This window comes from Stomoxys calcitrans, chromosome 1 (genome assembly GCF_963082655.1).
Source record: "Stomoxys calcitrans chromosome 1, idStoCalc2.1, whole genome shotgun sequence".
In the NCBI taxonomy this organism is placed as follows: Eukaryota; Metazoa; Arthropoda; class Insecta; order Diptera; family Muscidae; genus Stomoxys; species Stomoxys calcitrans.
In genome coordinates this window covers 176,529,676-176,542,827 of record NC_081552.1, presented here as the reverse complement: position 1 = coordinate 176,542,827, position 13,152 = coordinate 176,529,676, and the positions used below count along the sequence as shown (strand labels likewise).

The 13,152-nt window shown below is 39.9% G+C and overlaps 1 protein-coding gene across 3 annotated transcripts in view; it reads left to right on the top strand.

Moving 5' to 3' along the window:
• The window catches only part of LOC106093980 (tyrosine-protein kinase Src64B), a 275,692-nt gene that overhangs the window by 240,084 nt on the left and 22,456 nt on the right, over nucleotides 1-13,152 (top strand). The gene's annotated exons all lie outside the window — the stretch shown is intronic.

Genomic DNA, 13,152 nt, shown 5'->3' with positions numbered 1-13,152 from the left:
GTGATGTGGCAAATAAGTTCATTTCCATTGCATTGTGGAAAGGACAAGTGGACAGACAGACAGATAGATGACATTGTTAGGCCAATATGCATGGAACAGACAAACGGCAACAGTGAAAATAGAAACCACAACTGGTGACGGGCTTGTCGTTTATAGTCCAATGAGAGATTTTAAGTTTGCACTGCACACTGAAAGATTTTGGAAATTTCAAAACCGAAGATGCATATTGTAGTTTCTTATTTCTGATTATGAATGGGATAATTTTCGGAATTCGTTGACTATCAGGGGACCCTTCGTCTTCGGTAAAGCCTACTAATAGTTTGGCCGCAGAAATCTTAACCCTGTTGTGGTTACACTATACTTTAATGTGGAATTTTTCACCCACCAGACCATGACCCTAAAATTGTTCCACAGTGTTATCATTGTTGTGAAAACGTGATAGGTTCGGCCGTGCCGAACTTTTGTATACCCACCATCTAGGATAAATTACCCATCTTTTTTTATAACAACTCAACCAAAAATCCATGATAATATGCAAATGGGGGCTGGTCTGGATCATATTTGATTCAGGTCCCTAGAACTCTTATACAAGTCACCGCTTAAGCGATATCGGGCCACAAATCCGCTGTTTTGGGATTAAGACAATAAATTGGAAGATCGGTCTATATGGCAGCTAGTCTGATTTGGACCATATGCTGGTTGGATCCCTGGAGATCACATTTCGCATGCATAGTAATAGCAAATCCACTAAAACAGCCTTTAACGAACTAGTCGGCTGCATAGAGTGTTCTCTCGCTGTCAAGGAATATGCAATGCTGGCATTTCTTGACATTGAAGGTGCTTTCAATAATGTAAACAATCATGAAGAAGTTGGAGTTTCTAGGCATCAACTCTACCTTAAGAAAGTTTATTAATAACTTACTATCTAAAAGATGCATTACGCGAGGCCTGTGATCTGTGGATCTAAAACGATGGGTCAGCAGAGTAACACCTCGAGGAGGTGTACTGTCTCCTCTACTTTGGAATATAGCCATTAAAAATATATTATTATCTCTGGAAGAAAAATGTGTAAAAATGATCGCATATGCTGATTAATGCGTGGCAATTGCGGTAAGGGGAAAGTTTCCCAGCACTCTAAGAGACATACTTCAGGATGCTCTATGTGCAACAGCGAGGTGGGCTACATGAAGTGGTCTAGGTGTAAATCCGTGCAAGACAGAAGTAGTTCTTTTCAGCAAGAGATACAAGTTGCCTACAGTGGAACCTGTCTCCTTGGGAGGAGAGAATGTTTTATTCACAGAAAGCGCCAAATACCTGGGTGTTTTGCTGGACAGGAAATTGATCTCCAAATCAACATTTTGGAAAGGGCAGGAAAGACCAATTGGCAAAAGTTGGGGGTTTAGACCGCTTGTCATGCATTGGGTTTATACTGCAGTTGTCAGACCTATAAAGCCATATGGTGTTGAGGTCTGGTGGACGGCGCTTCAAAAGTCCAGCTACTGCTCAATACATAACCGGATCAAAATGATAGCTTGATTGTGAATCACAGCCGCACTAAGGACGACACCATCTAATGCAGTGAATTAGATGTAGCATATCTACCTGTACCGCTTTTTGATAAAAGTACCGTACAACTATTCCTGATAGTACCGATTGGAACTTCGATATGCCTGGTAAAAGAGGTTTTATAGACTTCTTTACGGATGGTTTCACACTAGACGACCAGGTGGGATTTGGGAATACAAAAACTTCCTCGATTGTCGCAGATCTCTCAAAGAGATGGCCGAACAGATCAAAATTAACTTGTTCTGTGTGCCGGGCCACAGAGATATCCCAGGGAGTTGTAAAGCGGAGGAGCTTGCGAGACTAGGAACAACCGTACACATTCCAGGGAAACTGGAATCTGTGGGTATGCCTCTAGCGACATGTAAGTTAAGTTTCCAGGATCAGGCCCGAAGGTCAACGAATGATAGATGGTCACAAAGAGGAGGTGAGCATTCCAAAACTATGTGGCCAAATCTAGACTTGAGGAGGTCTACCGCTTTGCTGTAACTGGCTAGAACAGACGTCACAGTCATTGTGTCCGTCATGACAGGACACTGTCTAATCGTAAAACATGCTGACAGACTGAAGGTTGCCAGCAACGACTTTTGTAGAAGAAGAAGAAGAAGAAGGGACTTTAGAATAACTTTTGTGAAGTCAGAAGGAGTTGCACTTTAGGTTCTCATTTCTTTGAGAACCTGCCTGTTTTAACGGATGTGAACACTCGCAAGTTATTGGGCTGGATGGCTCAATGATAGGAACCAGAAAGCATCTACCTTTTTCTGTCCCTGTAGCATGACTCACTATTTTAAATTTCAGCGAAATTGACTAATAATAATTGCGGCTTTTATGGGCTTAAGACCCTAAATCGGTAGTTCGGTCTATATGGCAGGTATAACTTAATATAGTCCGATAAGAATCATAATTGAGCCGAGTATAGGGAGGCTTAAGAATTTCATCGAAATTGAATAATAATTGCGGCTTTTATGGGCTTAAGACCCTTAATCGGCAGATCGGTCTATATGGACGCTATATCTAAATATAGTCCGATCTGGACCAACTACTCACTGCTTCAAGTTTCGGCGAAATCGGTCTATAAATGCAGCTTTTATGGTCTCACGATCTTTAATCCGCAGATCGGTCTATATGCCAGCTATATCTAAATATAGTCCGATCTGGACTATATTTAAGTCGGATATCGGGAGGCTTAAAACAGCTCACTATTTAAAATCTCAGCGAAATCGGAAATAATTGCGGCTTTTATAGACTTCAGACCCTAAATCGGCGGTTCGGTCTATATTGCAGGTATATCTTAATACAGTCCGATCTAAACCATATTTGAGTCGGATGTCGGGAGGCTTAAAATTACTCACTATTTACAATTTTTGCCAAATCGGGTAATAATAAATTTCAAGTTGAATCGGACAATAAATACGTATTTTAGGGGCTTAGACCCTAAATGGTCAGATCGATCTACAATATATGGCAGCTTAATCCAAATAAAGCTCAATTTGGCTCATTCAAGAACCTAACCTGCGTATAGAGGAAATTCGACCCTGTGCATAATTTCAACACAATATCTCAATTTTTAAAGGCTGTAGCGTGATTACAACTGACGGACACATGCACGGAAAGACAGACACACGGACATTGTTAAATCGTCTTGGAATTTTACGACGATCAGAAATATTGTATATATACTTTGTATGGTCAGAAATGGATATTTTGATGTGTTGCAAACGGTATGACATAGGTTAGTGGTGGGTATAAAAGGTTTCTAAACCCCGAAGTGGAATGCGTTAGTCGCCCACTGTGATGGCCCCCCCTCACAAATAAGAGTGAAAATCAGCAAGTATTGACTAGCTATTCAATTGGTTCCTAGAAATTGAAACCATATAAAAGATTGCATGGCCGGCCACAAGCAACCTTACCAGCTGACACTTGAGTCGCACTAACGTATAATTTTTCGGTTGTAATTTTGCCTGCATTTATGATTAAAAACTCAAAGCTTCAGAGTTGAAGGATATCTCTGCAGTAATTTTAATTATTGTCTCTCTTTTATCTGTGTCTGGGTATTAGATTTTACGGCCGGATTGGTTTTGGCTGTTATGCTTGGCTACGACTTAACAGTGGAAACCACACAGCAGAAATGGCAGCAGTACCAGAAGCAATTTGTTGGCTCAGGGTGAACGAGGAAAACCGAGTAAATATTGGCAAGAGAATGAATGGTTTCTCATAAATCTTTATGTGTCCCCCAAAAGTTTGGTCGGTGCTGGTAACTGTTGTCTGTTTGTCTGTTGTCGCCCTATCCATGTTCTTATTGGTATTGACTTTGATTTAGAAATGGAAATGTGTACAAGAAATATGAATATTTGGAGCGAGGACATCGGAAATTGTATTTATGTTGGTTGATTTATATGTATGTATGATATATATTTATTAATGTATAGTAGGTTGAGGCTTTCTATGCTGTTCGATATTTGTCTAATCAGATTCGGTTGTGGTAAACATCTCATTATGAAGCAAATACACGGATTGTAAAAGCTTAGGAAGTCAAGTCTAGATGTTGTTCGGTAGCTATACCAAAAGTTGAACAAATGTAGACCATTTGCAATGAGTAAATGGGGTTGATCTAGCAGATGACCACGAGAATGTCATTAGAAACGAGAGAGATTTTGAAGAAAAAAATAGATTTTGAAGAAAAAAGTTTGGCTGGGTCGGACCTTATACATATATTAGACCGTCCCACGTTATAAAGTAGATTTTTTTCGCAAATAGAGAAACGGATACCCTCCATTTTTTCTTTTGATCCCAATAAGCAAAATACGAAATATGGCGATCAGTTAACGATAACCCGTGCCACAACGACGTCCAAAGTTGGATGTAGTGATTTCTACGGTAATAATATATATAACTATGTATACATTTATATAGAATTTATTACAAAACCACAAATTGTACCTTGCATCACTAATGTGGCTGTGATAAAATGTGTTGTTCGACTCAGACATTCCTGCTGATTCGGTTTAGCTATGTCCGTCTGTCTGCATATCCTTTGTGTGCTGATAGTCTGTCTTTCGTTCTTATACCCTACACCACTACTGTAGTACGGGGTATTATAACTTAGTGCATTTGTTCGTAACACCAAAAAGGAAAAGAGATAGACCCATTGATAAGTATACGTATCGACTCAGAATCACTTTCTGATTCGATTTAGCTATGTCCTTCTGTCCATGTTAATTTGTGTACAAACTACAGGTTGAATTTTCATCCGATCGTCTTCAAATATGGTACGGGCATGTTTTTCGGCGTAGATACGAAGCCTATTGAAATTGGAAAAATTCGGTTTAGATTTGGATATAGCTCCCATATATATGTTCGTCCGATTTGCAGTAATACTGCAATAAAATCTTAGAGGATTCCCCGGACAGTGAAATCGTTGTTGCTGGCTATTTCAATGTCCATAACTTCTCTTGGCTTTCCTATTCGGGACATACGACTCGCCGCGCAGAATGGTCTGATACAACTAGTGAATGAACCGACACACATTTCATGTGTTGAAGGGCACCAACATAACACTCTTGACCTATTCTTAACTTCGCAGCCTGAAGTTAATGAAGTTATGGTCCTTGCGCCTCTTGGTAATTCCGATCACTGCACCATTTCAGCGTCATTTTCGTATTCTGCTCTTCGCGCCGCCTCTTCCCTAGCCCCGAAGCGGTCAATTTTTGTATACGAAAGAGCACGTTGGGCTGAGCTCAACGAATTTTTCCAGCATTTTAATTGGAAACTTTGTTTTCTAAAAGGTGACGTTAGCGCTGCTGCCAAAATGGTGCAGGAAGTAATTTTAATACGAATGAGATCGTCCATTCCGACTAAGAAATTATCGGTTACATCAAAAAATAAAATTTGGTTTAACCGGGAATGCAGAGATGCTGTCAGATCAAAAGAGGATGCATTTTGAACAAAAATGCAAATACCGAAATGCTGCGCAAAAAGGCAAGAACTTCGTGTGCCAGAGTACTTAGACAAGAAAAGTTTCTTTACGAACAGCGCCTTCGTGCCAAAGTTATTGCCTCTCCGAGAGGAAGCAAGAGCTTTTGGTCATTCGTAAAAAGAGTAAAGGGCAACACATCGGCAATCCCAACTCTTGTTAAGTATGATCAGCTATTCACTGACCCGGTTGATAAGACTAATCTACTGTCTGAAATGTTTGCAGGAAATTCTTCGTTGCCGTTTAGCAATCAACCACTCCCCGTGATTGAAAGTGTACCTAGATCGATGCCTCAGATATTCTTCCGAACACGTGGAGTTAAAAGGGTCCTTGCGGATCTCGACGTTAATAAATCTCCGGGCCCGGACGGTATATCAACACTTCTCCTTTGTAAGTGTTCTTCGACGCTTGCTCGTCCACTACGCAAACTTTTCAACCTTGCTTACTGTGCGGGTGTTTTCCCAGCGCTTTGGAAGGTTGCGAACGTTCAGCCCATCCCCAAGAAAGGTGGGGCGAACAACCCTGCGAATTACCGGCCAATCGCGATATGCTCCGCGCTCTCCAAGGTTATGGAAAGTATGGTTAACCATCATCTTGTCAGATACTTAGAGTCCAATGGCCTTCTTAGCGACAGACAGTATGGGTTCCGCAGAAATCGCTCTACGGGAGACCTAATGACATTTTTGCCGGAACGATGCAGTCGCTCTATCTACCAGTTTAATGAGAGTAAGGTCGTGGCTCTGGATATCTCCAAGGCATTTGAAAGGGTCTGGCACGGTGCACTATCAAGCTTTCTCAGAGATCGAACTATACGAGTTGTTGTAGATGGGTTCTCATCAGATGAGTATGCATTGACCGCAGGTGTGCCACAAGGATCTGTCTTTTCCTTTTTCTAATTTTCATTGACATTCTATTGGGTCAAGCTTCGAATCCAGTCTACTCATTTGCCGATGACAGTAGTCTGAGTCATTCATATTCATTCGACCATAAGGCCAGTCCTCAAGAAATTGTGGACAGGAGACGCATTATGGTTGAGACGCTCTCCCAGGATTTGTTGGCCATTTCCGAGTGGGGTAGAATGAACAGAGTAGCTCCAAAATCATCCTTGGAGCTACTTGACCGGGTTCAACGGAGAGTGATGGTGTTGATTGGGGACAGTAGAGTATCCAACTCTATTGCTTCCCTTGAACATCGTCGGAATGTGGATAGGGTTGTATTCTGAGTCATTCATATTCATTCGACCATAGGGCCAGTCCTCAAGAAATTGTGGACAGGAGACGCATTATGGTTGAGACGCTCTCCCAGGATTTGTTGGCCATTTCCGAGTGGGGTAGAATGAACAGAGTAGCTCCAAAATCATCCTTGGAGCTACTTGACCGGGTTCAACGGAGAGTGATGGTGTTGATTGGGGACAGTAGAGTATCCAACTCTATTGCTTTCCTTGAACATCGTCGGAATGTGGGTAGTGGTGTATTGCTCTATCGTTATTTTCATGGCGTGTGTTCCAGGGATATTCATATTTTTATCCCTGACGTTAGGATGTTCACCAGGAATACAAGACTTGCCACGAACTTACACACGTTCGTAATCGACTGGCCAGTCGACCGGACCATGCATTACCGAGAAAATTAATTTTTCGCCCGAACCATTCCAGCTAATGTCTTTCCGACCGACATTGACGTTCAAAAATTCAAGACTAATATGAATAAACACTACTCCCTCTTCCCCCCTCCAACCCTTAACTTTCCTAATTGCCAACGCAATGCACTGCGTATATAGGGGACATCCCCTGCGTGTTGGTTACGTGAAAAAATGGTCATTTGTTAACCGATTCTCTCGAAATTGGGCAGAAAGGATTTTCTTATGACCCTCGACTTTACTGGTGAATTTCTTAGAAATCGGTTCACATTTGGATATAGCTTCCATATAAAGGGTGATTTTTTTGAGGTTAGGATTTTCATGCATTAGTATTTGACAGATCACGTGGGATTTCAGACATGGTGTCAAAGAGAAAGATGCTCAGTATGCTTTGACATTTCATCATGAATAGACTTACTAACGAGCAACGCTTGCAAATCATTGAATTTTATTACCAAAATCAGTGTTCGGTTCGAAATGTGTTCATTCACCAAATTTCGAGAGAATTACCATTTTATTCCATTATTACTGCAAATTGGACGAACATATAAAGGGTGATTTTTTTGAGGTTAGGATTTTCATGCATTAGTATTTGACAGATCACGTGGGATTTCAGACATGGTGTCAAAGGGAAAGATGCTCAGTATGCTTTGACATTTCATCATGAATAGACTTACTAACGAGCAACGCTTGCAAATCATTGAATTTTATTACCAAAATCAGTGTTCGGTTCGAAATGTGTTCATTCACCGTAACGTTGCGTTCAACAGCATCTTTGAAAAAATACGGTCCAATGATTCCACCAGCGTACAAACCACACCAAACAGTGCATTTTTCGGGATGCATGGGCAGTTCTTGAACGGCTTCTGGTTGCTCTTCACTCCAAATGCGGCAATGTTGCTTATTTACGTAGCCATTCAACCAGAAATGAGCCTCATCGCTGAACGGTGAATGAACACATTTCGAACCGAACACTGATTTTGGTAATAAAATTCAATGATTTGCAAGCGTTGCTCGTTAGTAAGTCTATTCATGATGAAATGTCAAAGCATACTGAGCATCTTTCTCTTTGACACCATGTCTGAAATCCCACGTGATCTGTCAAATACTAATGCATGAAAATCCTAACCTCAAAAAAATCACCCTTTATATGTTCGTCCAATTTGCAGTAATAATGGAATAAAATGGTAATTCTCTCGAAATTTGGCAGTAAGGATTTTCTTATGACTCTCGACATTACTGGTGAATTTCATAGAAATCGGTTAAGATAAAATATAGCTCACATGTACAATATATGTTCGTCCGATTTTTAGAAATATTGCAGGAAAGTATTAATTTGTTAAACGAATCTCTCGAAATTTGGCAGAAAGAATTTTCTTCTGACTCCTATTGTAATATTACTGGTGAATTTCATAGAAATCGGTTAAAATGTAGATATAGCTGCCATTAGGGCGTAATTATTACAATTTGCACGAAATTCGAAAGCCTTTGCTATATATCATCAAAATCGGTTTGGATTTAGGTATAGCTGCCACTACAGTTTCAACCAACAGTCACTACAGCCTAATAATTGAACTTCGGGTACTATGTAAATCTGAACCGATTTCGATTGATTCGTGCAAATCAATTGAAAATTATGGTAACAACGCCCTTAAAAGAATAAATCGAGCGAATTATTTATATGGGAACTATATATAAATCTGAACCGATTTTTACCAAAATTTATGGTCTTTATCTCTGGGCTAAAAAAGTATTACACGCAAATTTTTTCAATGATCGGACAACAAATGCGATCTCCATCTTAATTACAAAACAACGACAGTTGGGCTAACATCACAGAAAGGATATGCGGAAAGACGGACATGGCTAAACCGAATCAACAGGAATTTATAGGTCGAACTACACATTTTATCACAGCAACAGTAGTGGTGATGGGTACAGTTTGTGGTTTTGTTATAAATTCCGAATAAATGTTTACTTCGTTTACCAATTTCATGCTATCACCTAAAATACTCAACTGGATTCCTTACAAAGCACTACATCCAACTTTGGACGTCGTGACAGCACGCGTTATCGTTAACTGATCGCCATAATATTTCGTATGTTGCTTATTGGTATCAAAAGCAAAAAATGGAGGGTATGCGTTTCAAAAAAAAATTGTTGGTACACTCTTATATATATATATACATACAAGCTGGACGCGGCCCGCTCCCCTGCGCCTTCTTTCACTCTCATATTTTATCTGAGCCCCATTGTGCCCCGGTCAGGAAATAAGTCCTGTTTGGGGGTGCTGGTACGGCCTTTCAGATATTTTTCCCCATTGTGGATATCATATTGGTGCTTTGCTCCCAAATACCTTTCATTTGAGACTTATGATGCTATTGTCGGTAAATATGTCCGGTATGGTGGTAGTTTTTGGGGTGAGGTGGACCCCCATATATCAGATTAGTGTTCTAGTCTCAAATATCTTTCATTTGATCCCCATATTTTAATTATTGGTTTATATTTCCATTTGACGGGCTTTGGAGGTGACGCGGCTCTCCTAGATATCCCACCCCAAATAAGGATACCAAATTTCCGTTTTTGAGTTATTATAAACAAACTAAATTTCGCATAAATTGCCCCACCCTTTTCCAAGATCTAGCGTTTTTGAAAAAAGGGTAAAAGAAAGTCCGCCCATTAAAGGTCGGATCATCTACTCTATATGTGAGAGGAGAGATGTCTCTGAAACACTTGGCCATAAAACAGAAATCAAGATTTGAGTCCCTTTTTGACATTATCCACAAATATATCCCGTTTGTGGGGTATGTAGGGTGGGCGGCTACCCACGCACTTAGCCCTGAAAATATCAGCATTGGGCTCTTCTCCCATCTGTTTGAGTCCCAATTGCCATTATTTTAGAGGGAGTTAAAGGGGTGAGACGACCCCCCAAACACTTGGTCTCAAAATTGGATATCAAATTCGTTTTCTAATAATAAATACCTATTATTTGGGTCCCTTATTGCCATAGCAGGCTAACATGGCCGGTTTGAGAGGAGATGATTAGGGGCGGACCCTTAAATAATATCGGCATCGTGGAAGAGCACGATTTTGTTTGAGCCCCATAATGTCAAGCATTTTGAAGGTGGCGATCAAGATATTCAGGGCTACGCGTCTCGTCTAGATTCACATTTGTTAATTTTTTTTGTATTGGCTATACATTCAAAATCATTTTTCTAAGCGAACACTTGGGATACCACATTTTTAAATATCCGCAGGGATATTTAGAGGAGTATCCCAATTTAAGCAAAAAGTGTACTCTACTACCAAAGGCCTATTATTGCTGCCCTATTCGATCCTGATCGGCCTTCATATATTATTATACCCACCACCGAAGGATGGGGGTATATTCATGTTGTCATTCCGTTTGCAACACATCGAAATATCCATTTCCGACCCTATAAAGTATATATATACTTGATCGGCGTAAAAATCTAAGACGATCTTGACATGGCCGTCCATCTGTCCGTTTGTCTGTTGAAATCACGCTACAATCTTCAAAAATAAAGATATTGAGCTGAAACTTTGCACAGATTTTTTTTTGTCCATAAGCAGGTTAAGTTCGAAAATGGGCTATATCGGACTATATCTTCATATAGCCCCCATATAGACCAATCTGATCCGATTTTGCTGAAATTTGGTACAGTGAGTTGTGTTGGGCCCTTCGACATCCTTCGTCAATTTGGTCCAGATTTCGATATAGCTGCCATATAGACCGATCATCGGATTTAGGGTCTTAGGCCCATAAAAGCCACATTTATTATCCGATTTTGCTGAAATTTGGGACAGTGAGTTGTGTTGGCCCTTCGACATCTTTCGTCAATTAGGCCCAGATCGGTCCAGATTTAGACCGGTCCTCTGATTTATGGCCTTGGCCCATTAAAAGCGCATTTATAGTCCAATGTCGCCGTAATTTGGCACAGTGGGTTAAGTTAAGCCCCTTCACATACTTCTGCATTATGGGACAGATCGGTCCAGATTTGGATATAGCTGCCATATAGACCGATCTCTCGGTTTTAGGTTTTGCGGCAATACAAAGCGCATTTATTGTCCGATGTAGCCGCAACTTGAGACAATGAGTTGTGTTAGGCCCTTCGACATCCTTCGTCAATTTCACTCAGATCGGTCCAGATTTGGATATAGCTGCCATATAGACCGATTTCTCGATTTAATGTTTTAGGCCCATAAAAAGCGCATTTATTGTCCGATGTTGCCGAAATTTGGGACAGAAGGTGAAGATAAGCCGCTCCACATATTTCTGCAATTTAGTCTAGATCGATCAAGATTTGCATATAGCTGCCATATAGACCGATATCTCGGTTTAAAGTCTTGGCCCCAAAAAAGGCGCATTTATAAACCGATTTAACTGAAATTTAACACATTGACTTATGTTAGGCTTTTCGACATCTATGTTGTATATGGTTTAGATCGGTTTATTTTTAGAAATAGCTACTAAAAAGACCAATATTGGTCTTTTTAGTAGATTATTAGTATTTGGCCCAAATCGGAACATATTTTGATATAACTGTTATGGGACATAAGGTATGCAATTTTCACCTGATTCTGATGAAAGGTGGTTTACACATATACCCGAGGTGGTGGGTATCCAAAGTTCGGCCCGGGCGAACTTGACGCCTATTTACTTGTTTTTGATTCCTTTTTTTTGTAGGATGGATTACGCTCTGACATTTCCATTTATTTGACTACAATATATTCTCGGTCGTGTTACATGACACTTTGACCCAAAAGAAAATTTATTAGAGTCCTTTATTGTCACGTTCTACATGTCCTTCTAAACGATTGTATCCATCGACCCTCTTTGATTTTGGGCGGTTTTTGGGCTTGGGGTGGTAGTCTAGATATTTGGATTCAAGTTTTCACACCAAAAAAAACTTTCACCGAAAAACTTTCATTTGAGTCGATTTTTTTTTTATTTTGGGCGCTTCAAACTTTCATTTGAGTCGAATTTTTTTTTATTTTGGGCGCTTCTTTTAGCTCGGTTTTGGACCTTTGGTGGCCTTCTTGGTACATGGATCCAATTTTTGGTACAATATTCGAATTTGTACTAAAATACCTTTCATTTCAGACCAATATTGTCCCAATCGTTAAAAATGTCCTGCTGATGGTTTTGCGGGTCGGGAGGCCCCTCAGACACCAAGGAATAAATTTTTATGTCAGTTTTGTACTCTACTTTTAAATATCTTTCATTTGACACCCATATTGCCCAAAGCGGTGTCTTGTTGGGTGGTGTTTTGGGGGGGGGGGTTGGGGACCCCCCCGTCACTTAGAGTGAAATTTGTATGCCAAGTTCGCACTCTACTCTTAAATGACTTTCATTTAATACTCATATTGTCCCTATCGATAACCCCAAAATTTTATTCCAATTTCGTGTTTTTGGAGCATCATAAGGAGGCATACAAAATTTCGCTTATATCGTTGTACCCATCTCCGAGATCTGGCTGGTTTTTAACAATTGGGTATGGGGGAGGTTCCGCGCCCCCAAACTTTGGCCATCAAAGCATTTTCATTTATTTCCATTTTCATAAATTTGTGTTATTTTGATCAAACCACCCCGTTATCTTAATGGCCAATTTTTTTTTTACTAAATTTCAAGTTTCACACAAAAAAATTTCCACGGGGATTTTTTCACTTTTTTGAACTTGAATTGAAGCTTGAAATGTTTCCAATAATTTAAGATGTGTCTAGCTATATCCTAACAATAAATAAAGTTTTACCAAAAAAAATGATTTTTCAGTAGTGCTATATTTCCTGTTAAAAATAAGTATTACGTCAAACTTTATTGCACATATGTGTAGGGAACTTTTATTTGATATCATGTGTTCTACAAAACACAAAAAGAATCATGAAAATATATATCTATTCCATCCGATTTTATATAATACTAACTGGCCCGGTGCGCTTCGCTACACCATAAAATG